Genomic DNA, 11523 nt, shown 5'->3' on the forward strand with positions numbered 1-11523 from the left:
CAGATCCAAAATTGTCAGTTGTACCTCAGAATCACTTCCTTTTAACTCAAATAGATCAGAATAAGGTCCCAACACATCTTGCTGACTATTCTAATGTTTGGTTGACTTAGAATCAATCCTTACTCAGGCTAATTGTCCCAACCCAAACTCAACCAAAGTTAACTCTCCACCTATAGCCTTTTCACCAAGAGAACTCCATCCATGCAACACAGAGTTGAACCAAAATATAGAAGAAGTCTTTAGTACCACACAACTTGAATCTCTGTGTACTCAAAGAAGACTATGCAACATGTAACAAACTCTCAATCTTGAGCAGATGAATGAAACAAGCAACATATTAAAAGAAACTCTTACGCAAATGACCACAAAGAAACCCAAACATGTATTCTCAAACTTCCACGAGATCATCGACAACCATATAATATGCAGCAACTGTCTGCAGGCTTCAATTAGCTAATATAACGGGGAGATGTTTGAGCAATCCTCAAGTCTGGTCCAAGTTCTAACAATCTTGCACTATGAGAGGTTTTGGGGGACAATCTCCCACACAAAACCCTCTCCCACTCTCGCAATACCTTGCTTTGGAGAGGTCTTAGTCCTCTCTCACAAACTCCGTCGCCTTTAACACAGAACAAATCCTATGATAACCAGTCTCATAGCAATCTCACAAAAAAAGAACTAGCTCTCTAAGCAACTACAACCCATCAAAAATAACAATAGAAGACACCAAAACACCCAGCCACTATCGTTTGGTCGTCATGTGTCCCAATGGGATACTTCAATACCCTACCATTCTTCCTAATCAATCTAGCAGCTCACTTAGGTTGTCTTCTAAGGTCAATTCCTACTTCCAATGACTCTGATCTGCCACCTAACAGCCTCTCTTGACCATAGTTGACATCCAGCTGACTAAACTTATCTCCAACTGACGAAGAAGTCCTCACATTCTACCTTCAAAATTCCCTCCTTGTATCTTGTCAAAAATTTGCTCTCCAGAGTCGCAAAGCTTTCTCCATTGTCGAATAGCTCTAAATCCTAGTCTTTAAACCACTCAGAACCAGGTAGTTGCCTTCAGTTGACCATTGGTTGACAGTTAACTCACTCAAACTGCCACATACAAGTCTAATTCTCACTGTTACTTGTCTCTGAATTTTGATGGCTTTTCCAGTCCAGAATTGATTCTCTAGCATCCTATATGATCCTTCGGTGTTTGCGGACCTTGTGGCTACACTTCCTCAACCTTAATGCTGGTCCTGTGGACCCCCCTCAGACCGTCTCTTGATCTTCCACCTGTAAAGTTTTGCTTTCGAATTCTACAAGAGAGCTGTTTGCCTTCAAAATCTACAATTAATCTGAAACTTTCCAAAATGTCCTCTAATAGCCACAAACCCTCAGATGTCACTCAACTCAAAAACTCTCTCCTTTGAGTCAGTTAACACCACAAGGATTCCAAAACACTTAAACACAACCAGAACCAATCCTTAGAAACAATCAGCTGACCACTAGTGTCAGACTATTGCCACATAAACCTTGTAAGATAACCAAGCCTTCTGATAGTTGTCCTCAAACATATTCAAAACTGTTAGTGGTACCTTAGAATCACTTCCTTTCAACTCAAATAGATCAGAATAAGGTTCAGTTAACACAAGGATTCCAAACACTTAAACACAACCAGAACCAATCCTTAGAAACAATCAGTTGACCACTAGTGTCAAACTATTGTCACATAAACCTTGTAAGATAACCAAGCCTTCTGATAGTTGTCCTCAAACATATTCAAAACTGTTAGTGGTACCTCAGAATCACTTCCTTTCAACTCAAATAGAAGAGAATAAGGTTCAAGCACAACTTGCTAACTATTCTGATGTTTGGTTGACTCAGAATCAACCCTTACTTAGGCTAACTGAGAGCACTTGCCAAAATTGATCTTTATGGGTTTGGTGGGTTCATGACAACTAAAAGATCAGATCGATGGTTCCACTACTAATGATAGATGAAAAATTTGATGATAGCCAGGGGTGAATTATCACGGGGCAAGAGCCTTGTTGTGCAATACCAACTTGTGGCACCTCCTCGGTAGCTCCTCGGTAGCACCGAGGGTGACTCAAACTGTGGCATAAGTGGTGTCAAGCATTTCGCAACCACTACTTGATAGTGGGATGCCCGTGTGCTCAAGAAATGGCCATGCTTGCTCTTTGAGTCAAGAGATCCACTATTCCTCACATGCTATAGCTCTACTAAGGACTACCTGGGGTGGTCCTCAAGACCATGTTCATTCCCGTAATGAAGCATGAGTCATGTACTTGTTGGACAACTTGACCATGAATGAGGGTGATTTCATCATAGATTACCAACGTAACAGACCTAAAAGAACAATTGCTAAATAAAGATGAGGTAGTTGATAATAGGAAATTGGTCACCACCATTCTTAATTCCTTATGCGAGTCCTATAAGAGTTTTCAAACTTCTCTGAATCTCTCTATGAAATGAAGAGGCAATCCTGTATTCTTTGAGGAGGAGCTGGCTAGATTACTTCTCCATGAGGAGCAAACAAGGAAGAACAAATCTAGGGGTGACGCAAGTAGAGGAGACCAAGCCTTCTTCTCTAGGGACAAAGGCAAAGTGGACTCATCATAGGGTGACACCAAAAATAAGTAAGGGAAGTGTCATTATTGCCACAAGTGGAGAGGGCACTACATTGAAGAGTGCCAAAGGAGACTTACAAATTTTAAAGTTGATAAAGACTTTACAAACTCTACCACTTCTACCTTAGACAACAAAAAGCAGTAGCCATAAGAAAAAGCAAATGTAGTCAATGATGTGACTGGGATTTCTAGCCATATTATCTCATGAGGGGAATGTTAATATTAATAGTGAATTAATGTGGGAATAAACTAAGTGCTAGGTAGCACTCTAATGTATGTAAGATTAAGTTTAAATAAAGTTGTTCTAGTGTGTGTAAACAACCAGTAGTGTGTTGGTTCGTTTTGAGGGTGGGAACAACAACCTCTTAGAAGGATCTTTTGTAGGCAATGATGTGGGTTCCTTTGTCTATGGGAACAACCTCTTAGAAGGGTCTTATATAAGTAATGATGTGTAAAGGTGACACCTCTTAGGGACACTTGGCATCATGCCTTGCCATGTGGCATGTATGGTAATAGCATATGTATACACCTTGTAAAGGGGGTCATAAAAGGACCATTATTATAATAATGTCATGATCATGCCCAATTCTTCAAGTTAATCTCATGTCCTTTTGATTAATCACTCATTAAACCTAAGTGATTAACTCTTAATCCCAATTCCTAGGAGGAGTAAACATAAAGATGGATGAGACAATGAAAGATATGGGTTTAGAAGGATTGTAACCAACCAATTGGCTTATTTGAATGGCTAACCAAGGTAGATCCCCCATGTATCCTACCCAAACAACCATGGCAGAAAAGGATTATTTGCCAGCAAACTTGGTGGTGCGACCAATATCATATGGTACTTCTCCTACCCTCTCTTTTTGGCGGTTCCAAGCTAGAGCAAGGACATACTAGTATAAAAGCACTCTTACCCTTGGGAAAGGAGTAGAAGAGTGGTCTTAAAACTCTATAGAGGATACATAAGAAAAGGTTCCACAAAGGTCTTAAAACTCTATAAAGGATACACAGGAAAAGGTTTCATAACCTTTTAAGATTCAACAGATGACGTTGAGACCAAGATGTCACCCCAAGTGACCACTTCTAATAAAGATCAAAGAGTGGAGTGGATGCTGTGCCCAAAGTCCAGTCACAAGAAAGAGGTTGACTATTATTAGATTCAGAGAAGATTCAAATTGACTCCACCTTCCTAGGGGAGACCTTGGCCGCCCCATAGGAAGCACTAAAGACTTTGAAGTGGCATCAGACCATGACATTGAAGCTTCTTATGTCAGATTCCTAGAAGAAAGGTCCACAAAAGGTGATTCCTCCTCTCTGACCATAAGTGAAGAAGACATAATAGAGGAAGAACATGTTCCTAAGTTAAAGTCTAAAGAACTAGCCAACAAAGGGCAGGAGATGGAAGAAGAAGAATAGTAGGAAGATCAAGAAAAATAACATGACTTAATGGAAGAAGTAGGCCCTCCTCCAAGGGGAGTACCATCAACAATTAAAGGTACCTTCATCAAGGAAGTGGAAGGACATCAAGAGTTTACTTTGAAGACCAAAGACGGGTAAGAAAAAATTCTCAAGGTGGGTAAACTCTAACTAAATCTCTAACTCAAGAAGAAACACAAGGATTCAAGAATCTCTTACATAGAAACGTGGATGTGTCTACTTGGTCTTACGCATAGACTTGAAAGGAATATCCCCAGACAACATTAGCCAACACCAAATTGACTTAGAGTTGGAGGGGATACCACACCAATAAGGCAGAGACAATGGAGGATGAACTATAATTACTCAACCTTAGTCAAAGATGAACTCCTTGAGCTCTTAGAGGTAGGTTTCATATATAAAATGCCCAATATTGAGTGGGTCTCACCTACTATGGTAATACCAAAGAAGAATGGGAAGTTGAGAATATGTGTAGATTTCAGGAAGCTCAATGCTAAGAATACCCTTCACAAATGAACTCTTAGACACTATGGTCGTCCATGAAATGTTTACCTTTCTAGATGGCTTTTGCAAGTATAACCAAGTCCCCATAGCTGAAGAAGACCAATAACACATTTACCACTAAACGGGGGACTTATGCTTACAAGGTAACACCTTTTGGATTATGTAATGCTCCAGTAACCTTCCAAAGAGTGATGATAGTTGCCTTTCTCCATCATTTCATTGAAGTTTACTTGAATGATTTTTGCATCTTTGGTAACAAAGAAAAACACTTGAAGCTTACTTGAATGAATTTTGCATCTTTGTGTGGTAAGAAAGGAAAATACTTGCAAAAATGCTTTAACAAACTGTAGGGAGAACAAAATATCTCTTAACCCAAAGAAGTGTGTTTTTCAAGCATCCTCAGGAATCCTCTCAGTTCATGTGTTTTCTAATCAAGGCATAGTAACCAGCCTAGCCAAAGTGGAAAAGATAGTAGCCCTCACAGTTCCAACCTCCCTAAAGCGGTTGAGGGGTTTCTTGGGTCATGTGGGATGTTATTAAAGGTTCATAGTAACCAGCCTAGCCAAAGTGGAAAAGATAGTAGCCCTCACAGTTCCAACCTCCCTAAAGCGGTTGAGGGGTTTCTTGGGTCATGTGGGATGTTATTAAAGGTTCATATAACAATTTGCAAAGAAGGCCACTTCTCTTCATAAGTTGTTAAGGAAGAAAGGTATTGGTGGTGGACACCTGAATGCCAAGAAGCTTTCTTGGAGCTTAAAGAATGCACCTAAATTCCAAGGGGCTTTCTTAGAGCTTAAAGAATGTATAGCCAAAGCACCTATCCTTGTACCCCCAAAGAAGAATGCACCTAAATGCCGAGAAACTTTCTTAAAGGTTACAAATTGCACCTGAATGCCATGAAGCTTTCTTGGAGCTTAAAGAATATATAGCCATTCTTCTACCCTCATATTGGACTAAGGAATTCCATGTACATGTAGATGCATTCATTGAAGGACTAGGAATAGTGGCACTTTCCAAGATAGAACCTATCTATTAAGCTAGCACAAGAGTTTCTGATCATGAAAGGAATTAAACCATTATTAAGTTGGGGTGCCTAGTTATGGCATTTTCCCTAGAGAAATTCCACCATTAGCTTTTCACCACCGACTTCAAGTTCCTTGTGGATCATGATTCCTTAACCTTTCTTCTCAATAAACTAGATGTCAAGGGTTGTAAGAGATGGATAATCTTATTTCAAGTGTTTGAATTTGCATTGGTCAGAAAGCTAGGGAAAGATCATGTTCTTGTTGACCACGTATCTAGGATGAAGACAAGAAGATTATGGATCTTGACCTCCTAGATACAGCTCTCTTCTTGATGGAAACCACCATTCCATGGTATGCTGATATTATTAATGTACTTGCTACCCAATAATTCCCCCCATGATTTTCAAAGAGGAAAAATAAGAAGCTATTGTTGGAAGAATCTCCCTATAATCTCCTTGTGGTGCACTCTACAAGCAAGGAAAAGATGGAGTCCTAAGAAGGTGCATCGTCAAAAGAGAAACCTCTATCATCTTGAGGGCTTACCATGATGAGCCTTGTGGTGGTGAACACTTTACAAGAGAAGCAACTACAATGAAGGTCCTTCTTGTAACTCTTCACAAAGATGGCTTTGAATATTACAAGAGATGTGATGCTTTTTAAAGAATAGGTAAGTCAACCAAGATAGGAGGTATCCTGCTTAACCCCATTCTTACCTTGAAACCATTTAAAAAGTGGGGTAACAACTTTGTGGGTCCCTTTGAGCCTGCAAGGAGAAGGCAAAACCAAAACATCTTGGTGTGCACAGATTATGTGACAAAGTGGTATAAAGCAAAGGGTGATGAAGATTGTCGATGGAAAGAATGTGGCCATGTTCTTATATGAGGACATCATTACAAGATTTAGCAACCCCTTAGAGGTGGTAAGTGATCAAGGATCCTACTTCATTGATGAAATTTATGGAACCCTAATCAATGGCTATGGAAGCTAACCCTAATCACACTAATTAAGTTAATATAATCCTATGAAGGATGACGCCTAATTACAAACATAATGATGAGCTAATTGAACTAATCAAGCTTGACTCAAGTTCAGTTAGGGTACACAATGGAAACTTGTACTCATAGAAAGAATTAAGAGTAGCTTATTTTCATTGCTTGAAAATGATCCTTTTTATATGAGGGTACACCTCTTACAAATGTGCTCATGTGGGATAATGTCCAAGTGTGATGTGGCTGCAGTCTCTTGATCTTTGTGCTTTACTCATACCTTGTCGTCAATGGCACCACAAATTTCAACACCCTCCCTTGGTGCCATGATGTTGTATAGGCTAATGCAAGGTGGTTGGATGTGATTTACAAAAGATCTATCACTTCCCCTTACTGCAACATGGTACTCAAGGTGGTCAAGTGTGGTATTACAAGATGTCATCACCTTCCTGTGTGCATAAGTTGCTACCCTCAGGTGGTCAGGTGTGTGATAAAAACAAACAACTAGGTCTACTCATTTGGTGACTTAATAGGATTTTATGCTCCATCCTTACCCAAACAGTGGTATCCCATATGTGAGACTACTATCCTTTTTTTCCTTTTCCACGTAGCCTGGTTCCATATGTGCGCTTTGTCCTCTTCGTGCCCTTTTGAGCATCGTCTCTCTCTGAGTGCTGCTACTCCCTTCTTCTTGTGCCCACTTTCAAGAGCTACATGTCTTACACCAAGGAGCCATAACCTTGTTGTGCCACCACCTGAGGATCCCACATAGCTACCACCTTCGCCTCCTTTTCCTTGCACTATAGAGTTGCCACCACCTCCTACATTGACATTACTGAAGCCACTTGGAACCATATTATAATTGAATTAAAATTACAAAAAACATTGTAAAACTTAGCCCCTTACTTCCCTTTACACCCACTCCTCCTGCCCCATTTCACACCTAACACAACCCACACATCCACATACACACGTCTAAATGAACCTACATGCCCAACAATAATACACCCGCACCTGCATGAACACATACATACACAAACTCACTTAAACATACACACATATCCCATGCACACATAAATATTCACATTTACACTCCCTTGTATATTGCCTCTTGTATACAAGTAGAGGATTTCCCCTTTTCTTATCCTGTTTCTAAACCCCCACCCCTTATGCAATTTGGCCTCCCTCATACATGACTATCTGCAATTTGGCCTCCCTTATATACTTGACCATCTTTGTATGAGTGTGACTGCCTTCCCCTCTCAACCTGTATGAGTGTGACCCAATATAGGCACAACTTGTATTCTTTACCCCCATATATGTGGATCTTCCCTTTTCTCATGAAGTTGTTTGCTTCATGTTTAACATCTTTTTACCCATCACACCATTCTATGGAATACTTAGAGAAGAGCATAGATTAACCCTATTGGCCCCTCCAGCAACAACTCTAGTTGTAGTTGATATGACAAAATTGGCTGAGAAAATAAGAAAGGGGATGGCAAGAGAGGTGGGAAGAGATATCTAAATAACCCAAACAAAGCCATCCCAAGTGGCTAAGTTGATGCCTAAATTTCATAAGATACAAATCTTGGATATCATTTTGATATCTTTTTCCAAGTGTGTAAGCCTATAGTAATATGGATGACTTGACCGAGGCCTTTTGACCAAGGCCATATCATTTAGTCTCACAATGTAATGTAGGGCTGATGAATGGTTTAGAGATCTATAAGCTGAGGACAAGTAGAAAAGGAGAGAGAAGTTTGTTAAGCCTTATAGTAATATGGATTACCTGACCAAGATCATATCATTTAATCTCACAATGTAAGGTAGAGATGGTGAATGGTTTAAAGATCTAAAAGGTGAGGAAAAGGAGAAGGGGGGAGAATTTTTTCCCCAAAAAAATTTTGAGAAGAGGAGACAAGAAGCTTTTCTTTAGTAGTGGCATTATTAAAACCCCTCTTTTAGTGTATAATCAACAGCATAGAGTGTGAGAAGGCTCTTTGCATAGGCTACACTTATCATAAACATTACACTTGTAAACATTGTAGAGAATATATAACTACATTTGGTTATATCTCTTCCACCAAGCAAGCTTAACTCATGAAGAGATTTACTACAATTATGTCATGTGCAGAGTTATGAGTTAGAAGATCTAAAAATGATGGTATCCCTTAGCTTTTACAACACACACACACACACACACACACACACACACACACACACACACATAATTAAATAGGAGCCACAATGCACGTTCTCTCCATTAAGCACACTTTAACCAAGTGTATTAGCCCTCACTTATAGCTATTAGGAAAAATGTGGACTCTCTAAGCAATGAGTAAATGGGCCTCTTAGCCACAAAACATTAAATCTTAGTGGTACCTACATAGGCAACCAATGATCAAAATAACAAGAGTCTAGCCAAAGATGATTGACTTCATTCTCAATAGAAAATGATGTAAACAACTTCACATCGTAATTTATACTCTAATGTGTTTTTTATGGCTTAGAAAGAACTCTATAACAATTCTCAAATATTTTAGTGTAAGATTATTATGAAAAGTGTTTTACATAAGAGTGGATCACATGGCCAAAATAAAATGGTATTGTGAAAGGGAAATTTGGATTTTTATGTTCACATGGAGAATATAAATATTTCCATTAGTTTTAAAGGGTTCATTATCATGAATAATTTGGGCTTCATTAACAAGTGGCCACATTGACTCGCTTATTATCAATGGAATCTTCATTAACAAGTGGCCACATTGACTCGCTTATTATCAATGGAATCTTCATTAACAAGTGGCCACATTGACTCGCTTATTATCAATGGAATCTTCATTAACAAGTGGCCACATTGACTTACTTATTATTAATGGAATCTTCATCAAACAAGTGGCCACATTGACTCGCTTTCTACCAATGGGACCTTCATCAACAAGTGGCCATGCTTCATTTGCTTATTATTAATTGGATCATCATTAACAAGTGGCCCCATTTGGGCTTTATCAACAAGTGGCCACATTGACTTACTTATTATCAATTGGATCTTCATCAACAAGTGGCCACATTAACTTGCTTATGGGATCTTCATCAGATCTAAAAGCATTAAGTTGTACATTGACTATTACACTTTTCAAATACTTTGTAATCTACATTTAAAAATTAATTCAAGCCACATGGATTAAACCATTGTGTAAATAACATGTGTTGAGAGCAAGATTGGGATCTTGAGCTTGCAAAACAAGTGAGTCGCTAAGTAAGGATACTATCATAGTCAATCACATCCCATCTAGGTAGGTGTCTCTATCCAGTGAAGGTGGCCAAGGTCATGGACTTGAGGCATTGGAGTAATACAATTGGGTTTTGAACTTAAGAAATAGCCCCTAGGAACACAATGTAAGGGAAGCCCATCACCATATACCCTACAGTACACAATGTAAGGGACGCCCATCACCAAGGGAAGTGTGAAGTTTATTTATGTATGGATAACTTATAAAAGAGAAAAAGCCCCTAGGACACACAATGTAAGGGAAGCCCATCACCATATACCCTACAGTACACAATGTAAGGGAAGCCCATCACCATATACCCTACAGTACACAATGTAAGGGACGCCCATCACCAAGGGAAGTGTGAAGTCTATTTATGTATGGATAACTCATAAAAGAGAAAAGCGTAGAATAAGTGTGCAGGGGAATCTAAGTCCTTTGGTGATATGGTCACATTTGGAGCCACTTGGTTGGCATGATTTGGACCACTTATTTGTGGGGTATTTTAGTCCCCATTAGAGCTATAAAAGGTGCACTTACTTTACGATAATAGAGCTTGATTATTGGAATCATGATTTAGTTGCTTAAAATTTCCTTATCTTTTATATTTTTAGCCTAGTTTTAATGTCTAGTTTTTAGCCTAGTTTCATTAGTGTCTCTAATCATATTTATCATCCTTACTTTTGGCCTAGTTTTAATGTCTCAACATGAAAGAGAGTAGAGAGTGAAGAGAAACAAAGAGTCATTAAAAAAAGAGAGACACAAAGAAAGAGAGAGAAGAAGGGAAAGACAAAGAAGGGAGAGAGAGAGAGAGAGAGAGAGAGAGAGAGAGAGAGAGAGAGAGAGAGAGAGAGAGAGAGAGAACATTTAGTACTACTGCCCAAGCATAAGAAGAAGGCTGCATGCACAGAAAGAAGGTCAGCACAGAGAGAGAAAAAGAGAGCAAAGAAGACTGCAAAAAGCAAAAAAAAAAACACTAAGAAGCTGGAAGAAAATGTGAGAAAGAAGGGATCACACAAAAAGCCAACCACAAGCAATAAATTGGGCCACAAACAACAATTTGAAAGAAGAAAAAGAAAGGAAGATGGCCTTAGCACAAAAGCACTTGAAAACAAACAATAAAGATTGGCACATAGAAAAAGCCGACTCAAAGCGATGTCAAGAAAAGCCGAATTCGAGCAAGCAACAACTTCCAAAGCTCTTCAATCCATGAGTTCACCCAATAATCAAGTTTGACTAGCAATCTCTCCATCACCACTCTATAAATAAAAAAACTTGTCATGCGCACAAACTAAGGGTAAATTTTCTTTTCCATCAACATACACAATTGAGCCCCAAGTAGCTAACACCCACAATGCCAACTCTTCATCTTGTTTCTCTTATCCATTCATAGAGACATTGTTTATGATTGAGCCAGCCAACTTCTCTGTTGAGCACTTCACATAAGACATATGTGTAGTAAGACATATGAGCAATAATCTCACTATAAGACTGGCTCATGGTATGACCCATTTCCTAGAATCTCACAAGTGATTGTCCTACCATTGTTTAAAACAACCCATTCTTCCCCTCAAAAGCACAAAAACACTTCGGACTTTGCCTTCAATGAATATACCCATGCATGCCTTGAGTAATCATCAATGAAAGTCAC

Source organism: Cibotium barometz, chromosome 31, assembly GCF_041138505.1.
Source record: "Cibotium barometz isolate CiBa-2024 chromosome 31, ASM4113850v1, whole genome shotgun sequence".
In the NCBI taxonomy this organism is placed as follows: domain Eukaryota; kingdom Viridiplantae; phylum Streptophyta; class Polypodiopsida; order Cyatheales; family Cibotiaceae; genus Cibotium; species Cibotium barometz.